This window comes from Stegostoma tigrinum, chromosome 19 (assembly GCF_030684315.1).
Source record: "Stegostoma tigrinum isolate sSteTig4 chromosome 19, sSteTig4.hap1, whole genome shotgun sequence".
NCBI lineage: Eukaryota > Metazoa > Chordata > Chondrichthyes > Orectolobiformes > Stegostomatidae > Stegostoma > Stegostoma tigrinum.
Genome location: NC_081372.1, coordinates 28,059,357 through 28,085,597, shown reverse-complemented (window position 1 = coordinate 28,085,597; position 26,241 = coordinate 28,059,357).

Here is a 26,241-nt window from a genome sequence, read left to right as displayed (position 1 = left end):
TGTTTTTAAAATATCTCTCCTCTCACCTTAAAAATATGCTCCCTCATCTTGAAATCCCACATTCTGGTGAATTCTCAGGCTCATTGTTTTTAATCTCCCTGGCCTACCACAAGGAAAACGGGTTTTAAAAAGTGGCATGCCAGCTCTAACCATCCGTTCTGCCTCATGCATTAAGTTATCTCCAATTGTAAAGGATGGGTTTGAATGATCCATTGAAAGTAACTTTTCTGTTGCATTCTTAGTTATGATTTCAGCTAAGGTTTTCCCTTTTAAGTTTGATTGTCTTATTTAATCTTCATAATGCTAGCCCATCAGGGAGTGTCAATTAGATGGGGGGGGGGGGGGGGTGCATTTTTTATAAAACACTGCATAGTTTTTTGACCTATGAGTTGTAAGAAAAGAAATGGACTCAATCAAAACATTGCTCTGTTTGTTGCAGTTAGAGTATTTATTTCCATAATTACAAATTCAACATGGCATCCAATTTTTACATAAGGGCTGCACTCAAACAAGAATTTGATGTTACCACCTTCAGGTGTTAGGATCCATTGCATAGAAAGTAGATGGGATACATTAGCTTTCCCACTCAGCCTTTTCCAAGAGTCTTAGAAGGAAAGTTGCTGTCACAGAATATCCTTCTCTGAATCTCCACAATCAATTGTAAAAGTGACCTAAGAGTGTGGTAAGTGATTACAAATGGATTAACTCGTGGATTGATTTCTATTTAGTGCCATCTATTGAATCCTCCTCAGCCCTGGCCTCAGAAATAATACACTTCCCCCAATGATGCAGAAAATTATCCGGGGAGGATCGTGAAAAGTAAAATGTGCACCTACCTGATGTGCAGTTAATAGGCAAGAGGGGAGTGTGGGATGTGTCCGAGTTCCAATGTGAGACGGAAGTTTAGATTTGAAGATCCTGTCAGTATCATTGATTTCAGTCCCAGTGCTGACCACAGTTATAGCAATTGCTGCAGAATAACACAATACAACAGTATTTTAAGGAGAGGAGACATAGTTTATAGCATGATTTTCATCCACAGCTTTGCAGTTTCTTACTCCGGGTGATTCTAGATTGTAACTGGTGGAGGATCTGAATGGACAAACAAGCCAACAGTGACTTCTCCATAGGGTGTAGGACATGCTGGCGTGATTATCTGCTGTCAGTTAGCTCCTGCTGCCTATAATTGTGCACCGTTTTGTTTAGCAGAAGAGGAAAATGTCGTGTAATTTATTGGTTATGATGTTCTCATGGTTGAATAGTGTATACTGTGCTCCATCACATGAGGATTGCAAACATCCTTGGAGAGTAAGTGTACAATGGAGCATATGAATGATTGTTTCATCTTTTGGCACTATGCTGCTTTATTATCTATTAATCAACTATAGTTTTTAGATTTGGTGGGAGAGACACCATTCCCACCACAAACTCTCAGCATTTCTCAGGCTGGGACAGCACTGATGCACAGTGGCTTCCTGCATCAGGAGCTGGGTTCCGTGTCATGGCCATTTAATCCTTGAGTGGGACTTGAGCGCAGCCTTCCAACTGAAAGGCACGAGAGCTTTCAACTGAACCACTTCCCACAGAGCACATAAATATCAGGTATGATTGATAGACTGCTAGTAGACGAAGGATGGGAAAGTGGTGAATTTAGCAGTGTCTGAGTAGTGCAATTGGTAGGATATGACATTTGAAAGTTTATTCACTGACCGCTCGTATTAGGTCCTTGAATTACATGTAACTGTATCCAAGTCCTCAAGATTTGATTCTTGTTACTGACCTCCAATATTATCTATAACCACTGAGCACATGTCTGGCCCTGGAAAATACAGGAGATATTTTCTTTTTCCCATTTCCACTCCTTGGTCTCCAATGCAACACTCCAACATCTTGACTCTCATTTTATACCAAAAGCTTTCATTTCTGATTCAGTTCCTTCCAGTGAAATTGCACCTCGCCTTTAAGAAGTGCAGGTATTCCCCCAGGTGATACATCCAGCCAATTAGGGTTGGTTGAGCAATGTAATAACTGAAATGGACAGGAGGGGTCTTGTGGCATGGTGGTAGTGCCCCTACCTCTGAGTCAGACAGCCTGGGTTCAAGTCCCATCTTCTCTAATGATATATAATAATGTTCCTGAACAGGTTGATGAGGAAAATTTCAAGGAGCTGTGTTCTTTAAAACCAACTGCTGGAGATGGTTCATGAGGAGCAGTTATAGTATTCTCTACCTGTGAATCTGAAAGCCTGGGTTCAAGCCCCACATCTTCTAGATGTATCTGATAACATCTTTAAAATAGATAGGCAATATAATATTGTTTTACTCTTTGTGGATGACTGGTGAATAACGTGAGCTCAATCCTGGCACCAGCTCAGATAACCATGAATGAACCTCCTTCTTAACCTTTCTCCTCAACTGAGTCTTGGTGAAACTCAGATTAAACCACCACCAGTCGTTTGTCTTTAATGGGGGAGTAGTCCTGACAGTGGCTTTAGCTTTTTTTTAAATTAGCAGGCACAAGTTAATCATGCTTCACATGCTTCCAGGCTATATAGATTGCAATCTTAGCTGCTGCTGAATATTCAGTCCTTATTCCTGCTTATAAAAAGCAGCTTTCAATACAATCATAGTAATTCAGCTGTCACTCGATTTGTCAATAATTACTAGGCAAAAGCTTAGCCTGTTAGCAATTTTCATCCAGTTGATTGCAATGAGGGATATTAGTCTAGGATGTAATGCTACTTTGTGTGGTGTTAGCGACAAGCCTCAAATTTTGAACCAGAATTCACATGGCACTAATTGTTTTATACTTATGAATCTCAAACACCAATTTAGTTAATTATTGGGAGGTGAGTCAATTAACACTAGTCATGCTGCATGGTTTAAATCATCTCATTCTATTCTCTGTCAGCATCATTTGATCATTTGTCATAGTTGGGTCAAACATTAAGCAAAGCCAGCAAACTAAAGTTATTGCAATTGAAGTTAATTTAAAAAAAACCTTTACAGGATGCGCAAGATAAAACCTTAATAGAATGTGCAAATAGTCATGAATATTGCAAATTTGACTGCATAACATGACATATATAAAAACCTCTCTGCATACCTGGATAATTCTATTTGATTCCTAGACATGAATGCAAGTTCCAAATTAACAAGAGGAAATTGATCATTTGTTACAGTCCTTTTTACTAATCCTTTTTATTTGGAGGAGTCATGTGTTTATCTGTGTGAGAAATCTTGTATTTACATGCCCTTGTTTGTAGCTCTCAAAATGTTATTGTTTTAGTCACATATTTGTCTATTATAAAAGCACGTTACCATTTGTTCTGAGTTTTATGCTATTTATCATTCCAGAGCACTATGTCTGCCAGATCAGCTGCCTTGGTACTTCTAACTAATCTTTCAGAATGTAAACATTCAATGATATGTAACTATTTTTTATTAATAATACTTTAAACATTGACTTTTTGCAGTTTTCAGTTGAAAGTAATATGACTATGCAAAAGAGCTTATGAAAGGGAAATCATGCTTGGCAAACCTACTGGATGTTTTTTGAGGATGTAACGAGCAGAGTTACTAGGGGGAGCCAATAGATATTGTCTGGTTGGACTTTCAGTAAGGTCCGATATAAAAGGCTAGTGTGGAAAATTAAGCATATGGGATATGGATAGACAATTGGGCAGGCAGGAAACAGAGCTGGAATAAATTTTCCCAGTGGCAAGCTATATCGAGTGGGGTACTCCAGGGACCAGTGCTTGGTCCTCATCCATTCACTATAACCTCTTCATGATTTAGATGAGGGCACTATATTTAATATCCTCAAGTTTGCAGACAACACAAGCTGAGTGGAGGGTGAGCAGTGTAAAGATGCACCTGTGCATCAGTTTGATTTGGACAAGTTGTGTGTGGATAAATGCATTGCAGATGAAGTGTAATGTGTACAAATGTGAGGTTAGCATAAACAAGAGGACAAATTACTACCTGAATGACGATTGGAAAAGGGGGAGGTGTAATGTGACCTAGATAAGTATATATTCACGAGAGTTTAGAAGAATGAGGGGGCATCTCACAAAAGCATATAAAATTCAAACAATACTGGACAGGGTAAGTGCAGAAAGGATATTCCCTTTACTTGGGGAGTTCAGAACTGAGGCTGCCTGTAAGAATGTGGGATAGGCTATTCAGAACTGAGATAAAGAAAAAATTCTTTACCTGGAAAGTGACAAACTTATGGAATTCTCTGTCACAGAAAGCCATTGAGGCTAAAATATTGTATGCTTTCAAGAAGGATTTAGATATAGTTCTTGGGCTAAAAGGATCAGAGGTTGTGGGTAGAAAGAAGGAACATGGTGCTGAGATGGATGGCCAATTATGATCATATTGAATGGTACAGCAGGCTTCAAGGGACTGAAGGACGTACTCCTCCTCCTATTTTCTATATTTCATGCAAGTTTATTGATGCAAAGCACCACACATTACCTGATTTCCAATTAATGTACTTAAAAGCCTGAGTTAAATGCCTGAGTTCTAATTTTGAAATCTGGTTTAAATACATTTATGGCAAAAATTATCAAATTCACTGCTCACACCCCACAAAAACTCATTTGCGTGCACTGTATAAATGTCTGAAAGCTGATTCCCATGGTGCCAGCAAAACATGGCATTGTCTGCTTTTAGCTGGAGACAACCCAAGGTTAGCCACTCCATATGGTGTTACTTTTGTGGGTGAAGAAATATTTTACTTTAAAGCTGACCATCGTCCTGAAATGCAGTCTTAATATCAATTGATATACATTCCCAAATTGTAGTTGTTCAATAAAGACAAGAAAATATTTTAAATTGCTTTTCCTGTCATAGGTGAATCTACTTTTATGTTTTGCTTCCCCTAGTTTTTCTTTACAACCTCATGCCACTGGCTGGTGCAGTCTTTGGTCTGGTGAATCTTATCAGATGACATCTTCTCTGTGTGCACTCATCCATCTGATAGGGCTGCCTGTCTGCTGTCTAGCGCTTTTGAGTGCACTACAAATTCTCCAAGCTCTGTTTTTTTTTGCTATTTGACAACTTTTGTCTTTTAATGAGTTAATAGTCACTGAGACTTCCAGATGCTGCCATTGATGACATTCCTGGTTTTTACTACAACCCCTGACCTTGTCAAGCTCTGACCACTATTTTACATTCTATCTATTTCTGGACTGTTAATTTTTTTTACCTTTCACAACCTTGGGAGTTCAAGTGGATATTTCTTTAAAGTGCCACGAAAAGGTGCAGAAAATAATCAAGAAAGCTTATGGAATGTTGGCCTTTACATTTAGAGGACTGAAGTGCAAGGATGTAGATGCTACAAAACCCTGTTTAGATTCTATTGGAGTACTGTGAGCAGACCTAGGCACTACATTATATGAAGGATATATTGGTCTTGGACGGAGTACTGTGTAAGTTTACGAGAATGATCCTGGTCTTCACGGGGTTAAGTTATGAGGAGTGATTATACAAATCATGCCTGTTTTCTCTAGAATTTAAAAGGTAGTGGGTGATATGAATCAAGAAATTAACAGGAAAAGACAGGATAAATAAAAACAAACTGTTTCCATTTGTTGGCGATTCTAGAAATAAGCATCCTGGTCTGACAATTAGGGCCAGACCGTTCAGGAGAAATGTTAGGAAGCACTTCTGTACACATAGTTTGATAGAGATTTCAAACTCTTTTCCACCAATGGCAGCAGATGCTGGATCAGTTGGGAAATTTAAATCTGTGATAGATTTTCGTTAAGCAAAGGTATTAAGTGATATAGGCCACAGGCAGTGTATGGAGTTAGGCCACAGATCAGCCATGATCTCATTGAATGGTGGAACAGGCTCAAGGGGCTGAATGGCCTACTCCTGTTCCTATGTTCTCATAGAAATATTTCAATGCTGTGATCCCTTTCTTGGAGCATGTTCACACTTAGAGTGGTTATTTCATTCTTCTGGTCATAAAGTTCAAATTCAGAAGGGTGGGTAAACATACCCTGATAATTTAGGTTTTGTTTCAGCCGACTCTCTGAATAGTTTTGCAAATAATTCTTTTGTTAGAATAAAGCTTAGTTTTCAATTCTTGACTTACAAACAGCAAAGTATCTTCTGCCAAAAGTGTTTGAGCATACATTGCATTTTCTTGCCTTCAGTTTTTATACTACATGTTCCAAAACCACAGGCCCAACCTCTTATTGCTCATCTTATGCATTCAATCACCTGTTATACTTTTCAGCGACCTTCCTTGCTCTACTTACATTATTCACATTGACTCACTGACTGATCCCTTCTAGTTCATATTTGACTTTAAAACCTAAGTTTGGTGGTTGGTTTTGGGATTGATGACCTCATTCTCACCAACAAAATTGCTCTGACCTTTATCAGAGAAATTGTCAATTGTAACGGTCTGATCCGCAATGCTGTGCAACATATGGTCATCAGGAGGACTTGGTTCATCATTACTTGCTAGAGCTCCTTTGGAATCAGTAAGTTTGTAGTCCAGACCATGCAACCTTGAAGATTGTACATGAAAAGTATGGTTTCCATGTTGTTATTAGATTTAGTTATTACACAGTTATTACATTTGCTTCTTTACCACTAATCTTTTCCAAGCCTCTCAGCTCTTTAAGCCCCTCACATTTATAATAAGCTATGTTCCCATCTCCTTCCTTTGAATCTGCCATTTCATGTTTATTTTCGAATACTCTGTAATACGGTTTAGGATAGTTCATGGCATAATCATACTTTGACTCAAAGTGAAACATTGTTTGACCATCCCGCAGACATTTCTGGCATTCATTCTGTTGTTGCAAACCCCAAGTTCACTTTGATTCTTAAAATTGCCAAATGCATTACTCTCTTCTTTTCTCTTAATGAAAGTTCTCCTTTCACACTGTGTTCTGTATCCTGTATTTGGATGGTCTTCTCAGCCAGTTAGCACTGCATCCTCCATTTTCTGTCACATCATTGATTGTCTGTCTTGTTCTATAAACATTGTTAGAAAGGAATGTTTTCCAAGTATTTTGTTTTAGTGCATCCAACATTAGTTTTTGTGGTGTCTGTTTATCTGTAAACTGAATTCCTACCAAAACTCGAAGTCTGTCTAAATTCAACATTTTGCTATAGGCTAATAACTTAAATGTCAGTGCATATTGGGGAATTTCCAGATGAAATCTCTACAGCCTTGCATACAATCTACTGAATTCATTAACTTCAATGGAACTAGTTTCTCTTTATCCGAATTTATTAAAATCTGACCATACCTCTAAAGCAGTTAATAAATGAACATTTTTCATAAATCATAATTGAAAGTTAATTATTTGTTAAATCTTTCATCTGTGTTCAAATTGACAGTGTCCAATTCTAAGTATCTTTGCTTCTTATCTTGCTTTTGTATGGCAGTAAGAGTGCCATGCTCATGCTTTATTTCCTCTTCATTAAAATTCACACAGACCCATGTGGTTACTTCATTCTTCTGGTCATAAAGTTCAAATTCAGAAGAATGGGTAAACATACCCTGATAATTTGGTTTTGTTTCAGCCAACTGTCTGAATATTTTTGCAAATAATTCTTCTGTTAGAATAAAGCTTGGTTTTCAATTCTTGACTTACAAACAGCAAAGCATCTTCTGCCAACAGCATAAAATATTGAAGGTTAAATTTTGGTTATTTAGGGTCTAGGAATATGCCTTTCCTGTTGAGAGCTTTATTCCAACTGCAACACCACTGATCAATTGATCACATATATATAGGACATATAATGTAATATATATATATTGCATATACCCATTCCATTTCTTGGCCAATTATCTTCCGTTATCATAGTTCTGCTACCTGTTCTCTAAATCCATCTGGCCTTCAGCAACCCTGCCAGGCCCTTCCAGACAATGACAATGCTACTTGTTTGAGGTTGGACAGCGTGTTTTCCATGCTCTATCTACAGCCTTGCATCACAGTGAAGCTGGACTCTTCCTTCCTCAATGACCTTGTACATAATCTCTCTGACACACTGCCCAGCCGACCAAACATTCTCCAATTTCTCTCCGTGCGCATGCTTTGGTCAGTTTCCACTGGTATCACTGTATTTCTTATGTGAAAAAAAAATCATAGTTGTTGTAAACTGGAATATAACTACTGTTTGCAAAGAGAAATACAAACTTGTAGGCATTTCAGTTGTTTGTCAGTATCATTACAATGCATCATTATTTGTGAAGCAGAATCTGTGCTTGTTGTTCTTCTGGCTCATCTATCTTGTTCTGCAAACTACCACGCAACATTTGATTATTTTGTTTTCAGCAGATGCACACAACATTGCTAGTGTCAAGTATGTGATTTGAAATATATACTATTACCTAGTCCATATGGTCAATTTCATTTCCCTGTAAGGAAAGTGGCATACATTTGAATTTGAATATATGCAATAATGACATTTTTTTTTAAAAGGTTGATAAAAATCTGACTTGGAAACAAGAGGCACAAATGAAAATGATATGACACAGTACAACTTTAATTTACTTATAATTAATTTAAAGGCTTGGATGCTATCTGATCAGATTCATTCAAAAATTGCAGAGACCAAACTCAGATTGAACATTTGATCTAGTTTAGGGTTCTTTTTTCTGCCTATTATAAAACAATTCATTTCAATCAACTTCCCCTTTTGTCTGACAGAAAATTGTTATGAGAGGAAGTGCTGAAACGTTATTACATTATGGTCACCACCAATAAGTGACTGGAGTTACCTCTCATTCAATTATTGTATGTTTCTATTCGATGGCTTCATGCTTTTCTGAGCTTTCTCTTTCATCCAGCTATCCCTACCTATGATTAAAATTAAACACAAATTACAGCATGATAGAGTATCATTCCTTTTAAATGCTTTGTTAGTGCAAGAGTAGTTCAAAGATTAAGAAGGGCCAATACAAAGAACAATAACAGTAGGAAAATGAATAAGAAATGACAGCATACCTCCCTTGTGTTATTCTCTGGAGCCTGGTTTTCTACAATCATGATTCCCTTTGTGCTTTCAGAGATAAAGGAAAGTTGATAGTTGGGATTCTACTGCTGATTTTTGATCCACACAGCACTTTGTGTTTGTGGTAAATCATGATGGAATCCCTAAAATTTGAACAGTTTATCAACCAGTCTTTGCCTCAATATTCTGTATTTGTATGAAGAGTAATACATTGATGTTATGGGCAACCATTCACACAGGAACCATGGAAACCAGATCCACTTAGCGTGGGGAGATGCTTCAAGTTATTCTCCAGGAAGTGGGAACACTTCATTTAGTCACATTCTCATATGTGTTTGGGTATTGATACAATCTCAGACCAGGCTTCTTAGTAATTATTACTATATATTACACCTTTACATGATGGCAACATAACAGAGCAGGAAGCTCTGTGGTCTACGAGGTCCAACTTCTTACTGGATCACATTGAGGTCACAGTAACAGAGGCCCATTTTAATAATCATGAAATCCTATGACTGTATCTCCCCAAGAACTTTTAAGTTTCCAATTGTAAGTGCTTTCTTCACGCTATTATCTGAAACATTTAACGAAAGACATTCTCAACAAGACTGAATATATTTTCAACTCTGCCATCTCCTTCCAAGGTCTGTTTTTCATAAGTTCAAATGTTGAGAAGATAGCTTGGAATTGTTCTTGAAGGAACTGAAATGCAAAGCAAAGGATTGGCAACAATACCTCAAACCTCATTGCTTTGAAAGGACTGGTAGCGAGTGGGCTTCTGCATTGGGAAGAAGGCAGGTGAATGCTCATTAAGAGGTTACCACTTCTGCTTGACAGGGCACCAGTTATTTTATTCTCTTTCATGATACCCTCCAGTGAAGAGAAGATCTGATAATGAAAGATGACTGAAAGTGAAAGTACATTGTCAAAAAAGAACTGAGGGATTTCAACATTTGATTGTGATATAGCAGAACAGCAACATCTTGAGATTCCTGGATAGCACTTTCAACTCCAGGACTAGAGATAAGGGAACCATCAGGATCATCACAGAGTACAGATATACACCTTCAAGGAATTCACTCAAGGGTTGTGGAGAATCCACAAAAATCTCTTCAGAGATCTTTTCTTCAACAGGAAATGCCAGTCAATACTATTGCAAGTTATGTAAGAGCAGCCATAAAACATTTTAGTGAAAGAACAGACAAAATGAAAGACGAACTTCAGAATTGCTTACAGTCTCATTTGCCAGGGTCTCTGAGTGCCACAACAGGATGAAGAATTATCTGAACTCTTATCTATAAAAGTAGAATATCATTTTCATATTTCGTCACTGCTGAAGAATTTTCCTGCACATGCAGAGCTTCCTGTTCCCTTTATTCTTGGGTGAACTCATCAGGTACATCCTGTGTGTTGCCAAATTAAACTCCATTTGATCACCTCTTAAATTGAAACTATTGCAATTTCCATCACTTCTTCAAGAAGAGCTTCCTCACATTAGCACTGTTAACCATATAAACTTCCCTCCCCTTAAGACTTGGGGAAGGATTCTGAACTCTTTTATCTGTAAGAATATCACAGCAATCTTGACATGAAGTATCAAGAACCGAAGACTTAGTCACCACAAGACCTACCTCTGGAAGAGACAAGCTAGCCCTGGCATGCTGAAATGACTTCTGCGTTTTAATGTTCACACTTTAAAGCTTCAAGAAATAAGAACGCTGTCTTGTTTACTACTGCAGTCTTATGGTACACAAGAGATACCCAATTCGGACTGAACCAGGCCAGTTCCAACTGATTCTATTACATATTACATACTTTACAGGAGCAGCTGTGAAAATAGAACATAGAACATAGAACATAGAACATAGAACATTACAGCACAGTACAGGCCCTTCGGCCCTCGATGTTGTGCCGACCTGTCATACCGATCTTAAGCCCATCTAACCTACACTATTCCATGTACGTCCATATGCTTGTCCAATGACGACTTAAACGTACCTAAAGTTGGCGAATCTACTACCCAATGTTCCCAACTTACACAAAATACTTTAGCTCCTAGCTTTAAAATTAAAATAATATTGCAGATACAAAACGTAGAGTCACAGAATCTCCACAGTGTGGAAACAGGCCATTCAGCCTATTGAAGAGCACTCCCACCTATTCCTGCATTTCCCATTGCTAACCCACCTCATCTGTACACCTCTGGACACTATGGGCAATACAGCATGACCAGTCCACCTAACCTGAGTATTTTTGGACTTGGTAAGAAACCGGAGCACCCACAGTAAACCTGCACAGACACAGGGATAATGTGTAAACTCCACACAAACAGATGCCTGAGGTTGGAATCAAAACTGGGTCCCTGGTGCTGTGAGGCAGCAGTGCGAGCCACAGTGCTGCCCCATTTTTATCATATGCAGTGCATTCCATTTAAAATTGACTGAATTAACATTGTTTCATATTAACATTGGCAATAAAGCAATGACAGTATATTTGTCTACTGTGTGAGTTTCTCCTTAACACTGTTCATCATGGATGTCCTGTTTTGTGATCTGCTGGTGCTCAAAACATTTTTCTCCATGCTTCTTCTCCCAAGCTCAGTCCTGAAGTCACCCTAGCCTTTCTTCAATTTTTCTGTCCCCCTTCACTTCGAATCACCCTCTCATTTTTCCTGACTGTTTTTATTTTAAAGTCTTTCGTGTTCATTGCTGTCCTGGCTCCAATTCTGAACTTGAACCTGAACGCTGGAGTCCAGTTGGTGCCTGATGTTGCTGGGTGCATTCAGTTCTGCCTGCACTGAACAACTTCTGCCACTAGATGGAGGTCAATTAAAACTTCAGCAAGTAATTTTAATTTTCACATCGGCTTATAATAGTTTTAGATTGTATGACTTTTTTATATCTATTTTAGTTTAGAGGTTAACTTATTTATGAATGTACACATTTAGTAATATACACAATTTTAAATTAATGATGTTTTAATATTGTTTCCTGCTTAGTAAGGTTCTGAAATTGCTGAGTATTTGGCATTTTCTTTATATTACATGAAAAGTAATGTTGTGTAAGGCATTTCAGCAAAGAAACACAGTTCTGCACATATAGGGTACTGTATTTCAATTTGTTTTTTTCCAAGCAAGAAATGTTTGGAGGAATCTAATTCCAGTTTTAACACTGAATCATAGATTCCCTTTGAAATCATTTAGACTTTTTTCATCTGAAATATAGGAACTCAGCCACAACTTTAAGAGAAGATACACAGTATTTTTAAAAAAAAATTATATATGGTATAATTTGGGGACCGTACATTGTGCTTCTATCTTATTGAAATGGTATTTGTTGCTCTTTGTAGGGAATTGGTATGTACGGCTTCCTCTTTTGCTGTTCTTCTTCCATTGTGATCAGAATTCTCCTTCTCCAAGTTTTTATTGTCACTCAATGAATTGCTGATACTCCACAGAAGATTCCTCCTCATCATCTTTTATTTATCAGATTTCTTTCTGCATTTCTTCTTCTTTGATTTACTCGATCAGTTGGGTCACTGTGCCTCCAGCTTTGTTCTGGTCAGTCTTTCCCAGGTTATTGGGCCTTCCAAAAGCTTTGCAAATGATCCGTACATATGACCACTTCTGCTGTCTGTGAATTCATGTGGCCATCCGCAGCCCCAGCCCATCTTCCTGTCTGCTTAGTTGATGCACTAGCGCATTGCCAATACTGTATTCTCATGGTTTAACTAAAGACGTCTGTGTAGTTCGTGTCTTCACCTTCATAGTGTCTGCTCATGGCTTTGTGTGCTGTGGACATGTCTATAGATTGCGACGTGAGCCCACCATTTCCAATTACTGCTTTCTGTATTCAAGGTACGTGGAAGCCCAAGTAAATTAATCTATCAGCCTTTCATCCATTAATTCATATATTTCTGGCTGTGTTCTTCAGCCTTGTGACAAAGTTATCTATTTTTTGGTCTGTATCCTGTCTGGAACCTTGAACTTCTTATCAGTATTCACAGTGATTCATTTTTTATGGAAATGAATGACAAATCTTCCAAAAATTAAGTCTAGGAGTTGACTGTCCAGTTCAATGGAAAACTGTTTCTGCTCCTCTGTTTCTCAGCAGTGCAATACATTTTTAATCCAATATCAAATGCCCAAATTAGGATAGAGCTGATTATCATATTGTTACTAGTGTTGACTAGGTGACCGCAGAGAGTCATCTCGCATTTTTACTTAAAGTTCTCAATTGCTTCTATGACATTATAAATTACAAATCCATTATGTACTGTACCTGTTCATGTAATGCTATGCCAGCAGGTGTTTTATTTTTCTATTGCGGGGCCCACTCATTCCTTCTTCTGCTTCTAAAGTAGGTCAGTTTTTCAAATCAACTGTAAATTTGATTTAAAATTTTTTTTAATCACAGGCATGCACTGCTATCGTAAGCTGATATGAGCTCTGTGTTATTTGAATAATCATACTCCAAGATTCAAGGAATAAGAACTTTATTTTGTTTAATTTTATCGACAGCTGGTACACAAGAAACACAGTTCAAACTGCACCAGACCAGATCCAAATGATTCTGTTATTCATTACACTACAATTGCAAAAATGTTTCCAATCGAAATCTTTAAACATAACTCTTCAGTTTCTAGCTGTTACATCTAACAATATGTATAAACATATATAACACATCCTTGGTGCATCAGTAGCTAGGAATATCTAAAGAAGAAAGAAACTCATCTTCTTCGAACACAATTCAGTAGGGTCATCAAATTCTTGGGAAAGCTGAGGAAATTCCTAACAAAACGTCATCCAATCCTCCTTAGTTGCTAACTTGTGTTCTTGGGGGCTGTGAGGCAAAACCTCAGAGAAATGGAATGCAACTGCAGTCTGGACTGAAATTGTCAAACATCCCGAAACTATCTCGCTCACATGGAGATAGTAAGATCTGCTGATGCTGGAGTCAGAGATAACATAGTGTAGAGCTAGAGGAGCTCAACGTTCTGAAGATTTCTGAATAAGGGTCCCTACCCAAAACGTCAACTTTCCTGCTCCTCTGATGCTACCTGGCCTGCTGTGCTCCTGCAGCCCCACACTGTGTTATCTGTCACTCACGTGGACAGCCTTATACCAACTGCAGAGACTGAATTGCACACAAGCCTGCCTACTTAACAAAGGCTTTGTCTGATTATTTAAGACATAAATAGCTTTCTTAAAAACTTTATAATTGTACGCAAGTGTTGTTTCAAACTAACCTAGAGCTGAAAAGTTAACACCTCCAAGTGCCTGCATCTTGATACATGGTGATGAAGGTGCTGTGTGTAAAGCCATTTCTCAGTAGGAGTTATGGCAGTAATAGTTGATCCTGAATCACTGAAACAGTTGTGTACATGTAAAGTGACTGGCATATAACCTGGGATGGATTAATCAAGTATCTCTATAATGCTAACTATCTTGACAAATCCAAGGAAGTGTGTGACTTATATATCTTTGACTGTTTGTTTTGAGCTCTGGATAATCGTGGAGGTGATTTGTGTTATTATTTGGAAAAAATGCCTTTGTGTTGCAAACGATAGTGAACAAATCCATCACACTGAGCTTTCCCCGTGCTGGGAATCGGATTGCTGACAGCGAACAAATCCGCCACACTGACAGCTTTCCCCGTGCAGGGAATCGGATTGCTGACAGTGCTATATTGCACCCCAGTGCCAGCAGTTCAAAATGACATTTCTCACTTTCTTTTCTTGCTGCTTCTCAGCTTTGGCAGGCTGCTTGCTGGATGTGATGAGGCAGACATTGTTGGGTCTATTCAACCTATGGGCTGGAATTGAGCCTTGAGATTACGTCAAAGTACATAGAATCATACAGCAAGGCAACAGACCCTTCGGTCCAATAGGTCCATGCCGAACGTAATCCCAAACTAAGCAAACCCCACCTGCCTGCTCCTGATCCATATCCCACTGAAACTTCCCTATTCATGTGCGTATCCTAATGTCTTTTAAATGCAGTAATTGTACCCACATCCACCACTTCCTCTGCCCCACATTTTTTTTACATCTTTCCCCTCTCACCTTAAAAATGCACCCGCTAGGCATTGAAATTCCCCACAACTATCATTAATCCTATTTATACTACTCATTATTTTATAAACTTGCATAAGATTGCCTATTTCTTTTATGTTAGCTTTGTCCAGCTTGCTTGCCATGCTGGACTGTTCTAATATCAAATCTTCATTAGACAGCACAACTATCTGAAAGTTTGTTGTCAAGAATTACAATTCAGCCTTGAAAGAACTCATCCTCAATGCCTTGTAACCACATGAACTAGCCAATCAGATAGATCATTAATAAAGCAGATTTGTTGATGGGATGACTAGTTGAAGATGTGACTTTGAAGAGGTTCTTCTTGCAGCTAAAATGGAAATTATTACTAAGGCTAACTCAAAATCTGCAGAGGTTTTGTCCACGCTATGCCGGATAAAGATGTCATTGGCAATGGGATTTACTGTGTAGAAGAAAGTAATAACTGGGACTCCATATCAACAGCAAATATTGACAAGAAATCACCAATTGGAGAAGCAAAAAGCAATGGAATAAGCAAAAGAATCTGAACAAGACAGTGGGACAACTTTGGCTGGTTCAGGAGAGTGAATGCAGGAGAATGAGTTGGAGACTGGATCTGGGGAGCTCAAGGTCAGTTCTGGGAGCTTTGGGACCCTGGGGAGACAAAGTTGAAAAAGGCTACAAGCCAAGCAGGGTGGAGGGAAAAAGGCACCTGCAGAACAGCAAGGAGGAGGCCACAAGTTCAAGAGAGAAAGCTATATCAGCAGGGGTGGGTAAGAGAGGAGAATCCAAGAGAAGGATTAGGGGATTGCAATAGCTAAGGGGATTCTGAAAAAAAGAGTTGTGGAGGGTGAAAGTAGCTCTAAGGCATTGGGAGAGGAATGATGCTGCAAAGGAGGTAGGAGGGAAAGGAACAGTGCAATGTTGAAAAAGGAAGCTGCAAAGACTAGAAATGAAGAGGATGCAAGAGGGGAAGGAGGTTCCAGGTGGAGTTGAGGGGAAAAGGCATTGTATCCGTGAAGGGTGGCAATAAAACCAGGTGGAGAATAGGCTGTGAAGGATGGGTAGGAGATATAGAATATCTAAGGAGAGTTTAGGAAGAAGGAGGCTGCAAAGAGCAGAGGAGGGAGAAAATAGTTGTAAGGAAGTAGGGAGTTAATACATGAAAAGGGTTTGAGGGATGCTTAAAAAGTGGGAAAGAGACAAGTTGTGTGGGATGGGGGAGAGAAGGGTGAAAAAGAGAGAGAGGAGTTTTAAATATGTTGAAGGAATACTCACCGAACTGGGATCCATGAAGATAATAAATACCTTACAGTGTGGAATCTCCAGCTTAAGGCTGCATATATTAAAGAGCCACCAGATGGGGAAAATGTAGTGGATTTTGCTCAATGAACACCATCAAATGTTGAATTTAAAGCTGAGAATGAAACCTGAAATTCAACAAAAAGTGTAGTAACAAACTAGTTGATAATTTTGTTCACATGGAATGGAAATGTATTAGCTGTGATTTCACCAGCCTGTGGTAAGTATTGTTAAGGTGCTGGCTTTTGTATAGAAATGTCTGTTTATTAAATTAGGAAAGAAAAATACTTTGGCACAATTCAACAACATAAATTAACAATATAAAAACTGACGTATAAGAAAATCAATACTTTCCTTGTTTATGTGGCATTAAATTCAAGAGAAGATAAATAATTATTGAGAATATTGATGAATTCTTTTAATTCTGCTTCTATGTGACTCCAAGTACTTCATATATCAATATTAATGCAGAAAGTACTGTAACTGGGTAACTGAAACATTTAATAAAGTAGTTACTGAGAATGAAAAAGTACCTGCTGAGAATCAAAAGTCAGTCTGCGAGGAAATCTCGAAAAATGTTTGTTCTCTATGTTAAATGTGATTTCCATGTACAATTGAGGTGTGTACCGCTTGGCTTAATATTTCAAAAATCCATTTTACAAGCCGACTCAATGAAAATAGATTGATCATCTGGTGCTATGAACAGAAAAGTTGTCATACTCCTCATCACTTTTACTGGTATGAAGAGCAATAGTTCAGTTACATAATTAAATGGGCTGAGGTGTGTCTGACTAATCTGGTAACAGGAATGCAACTTCCATTTGTTAAATATTATTGTGACGTTGAGAAATTAACTAAGCAGATGAGTTAGCAAAAGTGTGTGTGGGTAATGTTAATTCATACCAAGTTGGCAGGTATGGCTAATGAAGTGTTTTTAGTGCTGTCAGCTGAGGTGTCAAGAGATTATGAAGAAGTAAGACAGACTATTTTGAAAGCCTATGAATTGATGCCAGAAACATATAGACAACAGTTCAGAAATATAACGAAGGAACCATGTTAGGCTTATGAGATAACAAGGTGTAGAGCTGGATGAACACAGCAGGCCAAGCTGCATCAGAGGAACAGGAAAGCTGACATTTCAGGCCTAGACCTGAAACGTCAGCTTTCCTGCTCCTAAGATGCTGCTTGGCCTGCTGTGTTCATCCAGCTCTATACCTTGTTATCTCAGATTCACCAGCATCTGCAGTTCCTATAATCTCTGATACAGGTTAGTCTTATGTTGAGTTTAAAAGAATTTAACATAGCAATTTCGATAGATAGGTGAGAGCATTAAAGATAGAAAAGACATATGATGATCTTAGCAAGATTATTCTGCCTGAGGAGTTCAAAAAATCACTTCCAGAAGTGATAAGAACTCATGTTGAGCAGCAGTAAGTTAAAACAGTGAGAAGAGCTGCAGAGATAGCGATGAATACACATTACTGCACAAATCAAAATTTAGCTTCCTAATGCAATTTCATTCAGTGAAGGATAGAAATTGGGAAGAATGGAGATCCTTCAATGAGAAATATAAAGTTGATCACACTGGGAACATGGGAAAAGAGAAGCCCAAGAGGGTGAAAAGGAGGTGAAAAGCCTCAGGTGTTTACACTGTTAGAATTTGATATTTGTATAATGATAGGGGAATTACGCGTGGTCCCTTTTAAAGATTTTTTTTAGGCTTGGAGTTGGAGATTAAAAATAACTGCAGGCACAGCAGATGCACAGAGTTCTTGAAATTGAAACACTGTATCAAAAGTCTATGCTATACTATTAGCAGGCAAAGCAGCATTTTACCAAGGCAACAGGTTTTTGCATTTAGCCGATTAATTTCATCCAGGCCCTGGACACCAAAACTCAATTAAATTTAAATCTGATGTTTTTGATAACCTAGGACCAATCCTATTATAAGAAGTTAATAGGTCATCAAGGGTATAAAGCAAGAAAGCATTTGAAAATTGGGGTGAGAGTCAACTGTTATCTGCCAAGAGAATAGCCCTCAGCTATAAAAGAAAGAACCACTAGCTCTCACAGAATTCTCCAAGCTCCCAGAAAACTACCATTTAAACTAATGATATAGCGGCCCTCTTAGCTAATATTCCTGACACAAGAATTTGACATAGAAAGACAATGCTGATTGAGGAGGAGGGTTCAGATCATTTTGGAAGACTTATCCTAGCTGTAAGCTTGAGAGAGTAAGTTTTAATTTACTTTTCTTATTACTTTGGTTTATATATGTGGGATGTGTATTTAATAGAACAGTGTTCTATGAGAATTTTGCTTTATTCAGGAATAGTTAGTAGTTAAAGTGGAATTGTTCAGTTTGTCAGCATTTTATTAATTTGTTAACTATTAGACTTAGATAAATAAATTGGTACTTGTTGATTGTAGAGTGACTGTCAGGAGTTCATTATATTTCACTTCTCCTTTATATAAGACTATGAGGTGAGAGCAGGTAATACTACTTTTCACACTTTCTTTAACAGATTACGAGGCAAGGTGAGCTTCTCTGAGCGCTTTGATTTTAATTATCAGAGGGGAGTCGACCTCTCCTTTGTAACAATATTGAAATATTCTTAAATGTGAAACACAAGATTTGCTTTCATGGGTCAAGTTAACTCAATCAACTGATGAGGACAATTGATTTAAGAATCGAGTATGCTCTGTTTCACTGAAAGCTGATTAATTTTAGATAGTCCAGGTCATGCAGATAATATTGATGAACTTCAATAACTTCATCAGCATTGATCTGCTACCACTACAAATAAATCCCAAGGAGGAGGCAACTGCATCTAGAAATATATTAGTGTTGACATTTTCAGTCAGGCTAATATTCAATGACTGTGTGTAGCTATAAGACTCAAGTATATGCCTTGCAAATTCAATCAATTTCCACATAATTTTGGTTTATATTCTATCATCTGCCAATCCAGAGGAGAAGTAAATGTTGCTGTTAAAAGTCAGTCCAAGAAATGGCTGTTCCCTCCTCAGATTCATGAAAATAATTCCTGGTTATATCAGTTGCTATGGGAGGAATCTTCTAAGGATCTGAGCAATATGGGCTGTGATGAGATGAGTTGCTGAATCATTTGAGAGAAGTGAGAGCAACTCACATTCACTGCACCGCACACTCCCCCCGCCCATCACACCTCTTATGTTTTCACAAGTAGTTTGGTGAGTTTCTAACTAAGCAGCAGCAAGCTGCTAAGTGGGTTATAGCTTGTTATACATCCTGTTGATGGTCCAACTTGCCCTTTGAGAAACCTCAAAATGGAAACCAGAGGGAGAACTTGGCAGAGTCAGTACTTGCTCAGAATGACCTCCATGTTGCATACAACCGAATTGCTTCTGAGGGAGTAATCCATGGGCACCAGCTGAATGCAGTCCTCATCCGTGGACATTGGGCATACAACATCTGTCAACTCATCACTTCCATTGTTGCACCTCTCTGAGATATAGGCAAACTGCTCATGAAACACGGACCTACATTGCAGGTCACACCAGTAACAAGCATTGAAAGGCTGTTGCAGAAATATTTTATGCACATGAATAAGAATCCTGCTTAAAGATTGGCCCAGGCTGCAGCTCAGGGATCCTCACTAGCTCTCTTATTGTTCATTCACTTAGCACCTACCTGCATGCTTGCATCATCCATGCCATGTCATGCCAGACCTGCTTTGCTGCTTCAGCCAGAGCAAAATGCTTGCAGTGCTGACATATTGGAGTTGTCTTTAGTACAGACACATAGACAGGATCCTTCTCAGGGACCCCAGATGGTAGGGTGTCATCTTGAGGCATTGCACACTGAGATGAGCAGTGTTCCCTGCCATTATTTGCCATTCTCTACATGTGAAGTACGATTAGAATATTTAACATCTGTAGCATATACACATCAAACACGTGGCATAATCCTATGTCTTATGGTCTTATATTCATGCAACCAAATGGCCATGTTGGATACTGGATGGCAGCTAGTCTGTAGTCTAGTCATGTGGTTGGGGAGGTCTTAGTACCATCAGTTATGGCACAATTTAAATACAGTCTAGGGGCTTTACAATGGTCAGTGACCAATTAAGGATGCTCGTGGCGAGGGGAACTTTCTTGCTACAAGGAGAGTTTAGCAATTAGTCTTGTCAGGCTAACACCAACAGTCAGTGTGGGCATGTAGGGGCTGCACATCAAAGTTGGTTGGAGATCCAGGACAAATACAGAGAGAGTCAGAACTGCTGATGCTAGAGTCAGAGATAACCCAGTGTGGAGCTGGAGGAACACAGCAAGCCAGGTAGCCTGAAGGGTCCCAACCAGAAACATCAACTTTCCTGCTCCTCTGATGCTGCCTGGCCTGCTGTGTTCCTCCAGTTCCACATTGTATTGTCTGGGAGAAATACAATCCTGGATACTTCTCAAGGTGGATTCAAAGGGTGCCTGCAGGGGGTATCATTGCAATAAGGGGCAGGAGATTCAAGGCTGGGGAAGTGAGTGGAGTGGGGAAGCAGTGGCATTGATAGAGGTGCAGACTGCAATGGTGCCATGGGCAACTCAAGGTAGGGGGAGGGGTGGAGCTGTTTGGGTAGTGTTTGGTAAGTGAAACAGCAAGGCAGGATATCAAGAGCTAATGGACAGTGTGTTATTGCCAATTGTTGTGGACCAGATCAAAACCCCTTTAAATATATCAAGGAGATACAATAGACCCGAACCTTCTCTTATTTAAAGGCAAGTGTAAGGTGCTGTTTCTATAGGATTGGTTCTCCACCAAGAAGGCCATCAATAAACATATAGAATTAGACTTTATATATATGCACAATTGCGAAGAAAAAATGGAATTGAGGAAACCAATTCCAACGGACCCCAGAGTTTAAATACTAGGCAGGAAATCACAACAGCACTTCATTGGAGGCTGCACTGATGATATGTCCTGGCAGGGTAATGAAACATCTGAAATATAATGAACGAGCTCAGCAAGCAAACCAACCACAGCATCCACAATCGAAGCTACAAATCTACTTAACAACCTTAGACACCTTTGGGCGCAGTATGCTCAAATTGGCCTGGAATTGGGTAACCTATACCAAATGACAGAGGGCTACTTGCAAGCAACTCTAATTCCTGCATGGATGACTCAGGAGCCGGGCATTACCACACAATATTAGATACAAACCTCCCGTCAATAACCCACATGCACATTGGACAGCAGAACACAATGGCCGCAGAATGATAAAGGTAATGATTAATGACGTACACAACCGGCTCCACAGATATGACAAGGAATTTATGTGCCAAAAAACCCCATTCCTGGATGCAACAAATCTAGAGTGGACAACAGACTTAGAATGAGCCATTAACATCAGTCAACAAATAACAAGAACCAAGAAAAGACAGAACCTCAAAGAAAACCTAGCCAAACTAACCCACCAAAACGGCAATCAAAGATCAGACACTTGGGCAAGAAACCTTTCATACAGGACACTAACAAACACAGGGAAAGTTGTTCTGATACGTGGAATCAATGACAACCGCAAGAGATGCTAACAGGACAGAATTCCTAGCTACACTAGAATCCACACTGAAGACCAATGGCGTCGATGAGGAAACACAGCAAGACATAAGACAGACAGTGGTCTCAACACTGACCGGAAGGAGTGAACTTAACACTCTTAACACATCAGAAATGAAGGCCCTAGAAGGACTGAAAAAAGACAAAAACATCATAATACTACCAGCAGACGAAGGGTGTATGACAGTAATACTACGCAAGTGGGGCTACCTCACTGAAGCACAGACACCACCAGCAGACACGAACACATACCAGCAAGTGTAAATAGACCCAACATCACAACTGGGTAATAAAATAATCAACACACTAAAGAGACTCAAACAGACTGGGCAAATTAACAAAGCCAGCTACCTAAAAATGAAAGCTGAAGGGACAAACAACCCCCGATTCTAGGCCTCCCAAAAGTACACAAACCGGAAGTACCTCTCAGACACATAGTCTCCCTCCCAGGCACACCAAAACACAGGTTAGCCAATGAATTACAAAGGAGCCTAAAGCTTTTCATCAGCAAGTCACCCCACTCAATCCACTCAGCCCAGGAGTTCGTCAATTCTCTTAAAGACATAAGAATAGATGATGACGAGACCATAGTGTCCTTTGACATTACTGCCCTATTCACATCGATTGACACACAACTGGCAAGACAAACACTAGCAACACTACTAAAGGAACAAGACCCGAGTGACAGCATCTCCACAGACAACATGCTGAAGTTACAGGACCAAAGCGTCCTGACCCACTTTACATTTGATGGCCAAATCTATGAACAAATCAACAGGACACCCATGTGGTCACCTATCTCCAGAATAATAGCAGAAGTAGTGATGCCAAGACTTGAAAGTGCAAGCCTTCTGCAGATCCAACCTAAACTGTGGATCTGATACGCGGTCGACACTTGCGACATCATCAAACGGACTAAACTAGAGGAGACACACCAACTTGTAAGCAACAGTCTCACTGGCATCAAATTCACCAGGGAAGAAGAAAAGAACAAACTGCTCCCATTCTTGGATGTCATAGTAGAGAGCTTGGCTAACGAGGAATTTCTGATGAAGGTACACAGAAAGGTCATACACATGAATAAAGTCCTGATTTTCAACAGTAATTACCCCAGCACTCCCCAACGGACTTATGTAAAAACACTATTTAAATGAGTGACAATGCACTGCAACAACCCTGACCTATGCCAAAACGAAGAAGAATATCTCTGCCAATTTAAGGACAACGGATATTCGAACAGCTGGATCTGATGATACCTATCACACGAACAACAGGAAGATACTGCATGCCCTGACACATTCATCATGCTAGCCATACATCAAGAACATATCCAAACTGACCACAAGACTGCTTTGACCATTGGGCATCAGAGTGGCATACAAACCTACATCAACCCCACGCCAACTGCTAACTCGAACCAAAGACCCCTTACCCACTATGGACAGAACCAACGTGATATACAAGATCCCATGCAAAGACTGTGACAAACATTACATTGGACAAACAGGAAGGAAGCTGGCCACAAAAATACATGAACAACAATGAGCAACAAAAAATACACGACCAGTACTCACTCGTCTCCATTCACATGGATAAGGAAAACCATCAGTTTGATTGGGACATCATCAGGATCCTAGGACAGACCAAATAAAGACAAGCACGGGAGTTTCTAGAGGCTTGGTTCTCCATCAAAAAGGCCATCAATAAGCACGTAGAATTAGACCTTAAATATACGCCACTGTGGAAAAAAACACGGAAATGAGGTAACCAATTCCAGTGGACCCCAGAGTTTAAATACCAGGCTGGAAAACACAACAGCGCTTCATCAGAGGCTGCACTGATGATGTTACCCAGCAGAGTAATGAAACACCTGTGAACTAACGAACCAGCTCGGCGAGCCAACTAACCACAGCAAGGTGCTATGTTCCTGAAGTAATTTAGTTGGTCTCACTACTCAGCTTTAAGTACTTTATTCTTGCCCTATCTTTAAAATACAAATAAAAGAAAGAAGAATTGGAACATCTTAACTATTAGAATCCTTAAGAGAGTGATTTATTGTTGAACTACTAAACTGCAACTGTTCTAAGATAGTAATATCCCATAAACACACCCTTGGCAAAGAAAAATTCAGTGAAACAGATTGTCTCACGCGCAATTCTGGCAGCAGGAAGAGAACCCAATTGCTTAGCTGTAACCAAGATAAAGACATAGCTGCTTCGACAAACAGCTTCAAAACCTCAGAAACTATTGAAAGCTAAAATAAAACCCTGGTTCTGTGGGAGCCTGATTCCATCTATTCATGTTACTTCTATTGTTCCAATATTTTAAAAACAACACCTAAAGCCTCCCAAACTCTTTATTAGTTTGGATCAGTCCACTCTGAACCTCTGTTTCAACTGCTCTTCACAAAAAAAGGTCAAAGCACATCTCTTAAAGCCACAATATCATCACACTTCCCCTTAAAAAATGAACCATCAATATACAAAGATGGCTTCATTTTTAAAACCCTTTGCTGTTTTGCGATTATTGCACTACAATACATACACATTACATTTGACTCCACGTGTGCAAACCTGCAGCAATATAATCCATTTTAGTCCATTTCTTCTGCCACCAAGCACTTTCATCTTCCTTAATCAAAGTTGTGACAGTAGGTTGGCAATTACATTCTCTCATCCTGCCATTTAAATGGTGGCATCATGAATGTTGAAATGCTGCAGCACCAACACCAAGGTCTCCTTCTTAATTGTGGAATATATCTGTTGATGAATATTCAACTTTGTGAAAAAATACCCAATAGGTCTTTCTATCATTTTGTGGTCTTCTTGCAAAACTACTGCACTGACACACACATTACTTGCATGAATAGCCACCTTGAATGGCTTTGTATAGTTAGTGAACATTAGAACAGTGATCAACACGGCTTTCAGGTTGACAAATACATTCTGACGCTCTTCCATCCACTAAAATATTTTATATTTCTTCAACAGGTCAGTTAGTGGAGCAATCAAACTGCAAAAATTTGATACAAATTTCCGATAAAAACCACTCAGTCCCAGGAATTATTAGTACCACCTTCTTTGATGGAAGGGAGACTCCTTTTAACATTTGTATTCACATCCCATGGGGCCATCTGTCCAAGTCTGGTGAAATAGCCCGGCAATGTGACTTGGGCTTTTTCAAACTCACTCTTAGCCAGGTTTATCTCCAAGACTCCTTAAGTCAATCAAATACTTCTGTTAGGTACTCCAGATGTTCCTTCCATGTGTGACTAAACATGACCAGATCATCTATGTACACCACACATTTGGGTAATCCCGAAATGACCATTTTCGTTAGTCTTTGAAATGTGGTTGGCATATTCTTCATACTAAAGGTCATGGCTTTAAACTGGTGAAGTCCTTTCAGTGTCATGAAGGCTGAAATTTCCTTTGGTCTTTTGGTTAAAGATACCTGCCAGTATGTCTGAGTCAGTACAACTTTAAAACATAAGTTGCTTGCCCCACCTTCTCAGCATAGCCTTCCAAATGTGCAAGAGGTTATAAATTAGACTTTGCAATTGCATTGGCTTTGCAATAGCCCAGTCACAATCATTGGGTTCATCTGGTTTTGGTATCATTTCTGTGAGTGAGCTCCTTTCACTGCAATTCACTTAATTATAGCATCTCTGAGTGGGCTTTCAATATCCTTCTAAACCTGTGCCGATTTTAGATGATTAAATCTGTAACAATATTGCTTAATTGGAATAGCATTTCTTAAATCGACATCATGCATAATTACGTTAGTACTTCCCAGCATATTCCCACATCTCTCTCCATGTGGATTGTTATAACTCGTTCAGGCCATTTTGATTTTTCTCTGGGACGTAGCTCAATAACTTATCCCAATATTTGACAGCTTTCTCATTCTCCAATTTAATTTAAGGAATGTCCAGTTCAGAATCATTTGAACTTGGCTCTTCACTCTGTATTATATCCAGCAACACATTCTCCTTTGCGTTCCTTCCCTATCAAATACCTTTTGTGCATATTCACATGATACACTCTGTGAGATTTCTTTCTACCAGGTGTTCTTATCAAATAATTTGCCTCACTCAATTTCCTTTTGATTTGATATGGCCCACTAAGCCTTGCCTTTAACAGTTCACCTATCCCTGGGAATAACACTTTATCTCTACTAGCAAAAGTATGCATTTTTGATATCTTGCCTGTTTCCTGTTTTCATTATATGCTGAGGGAATTTTAAGTGCTGTCCAGCCAACATACCTGCTCTATTTAATCTTTCTCTAAAATTTGACACATT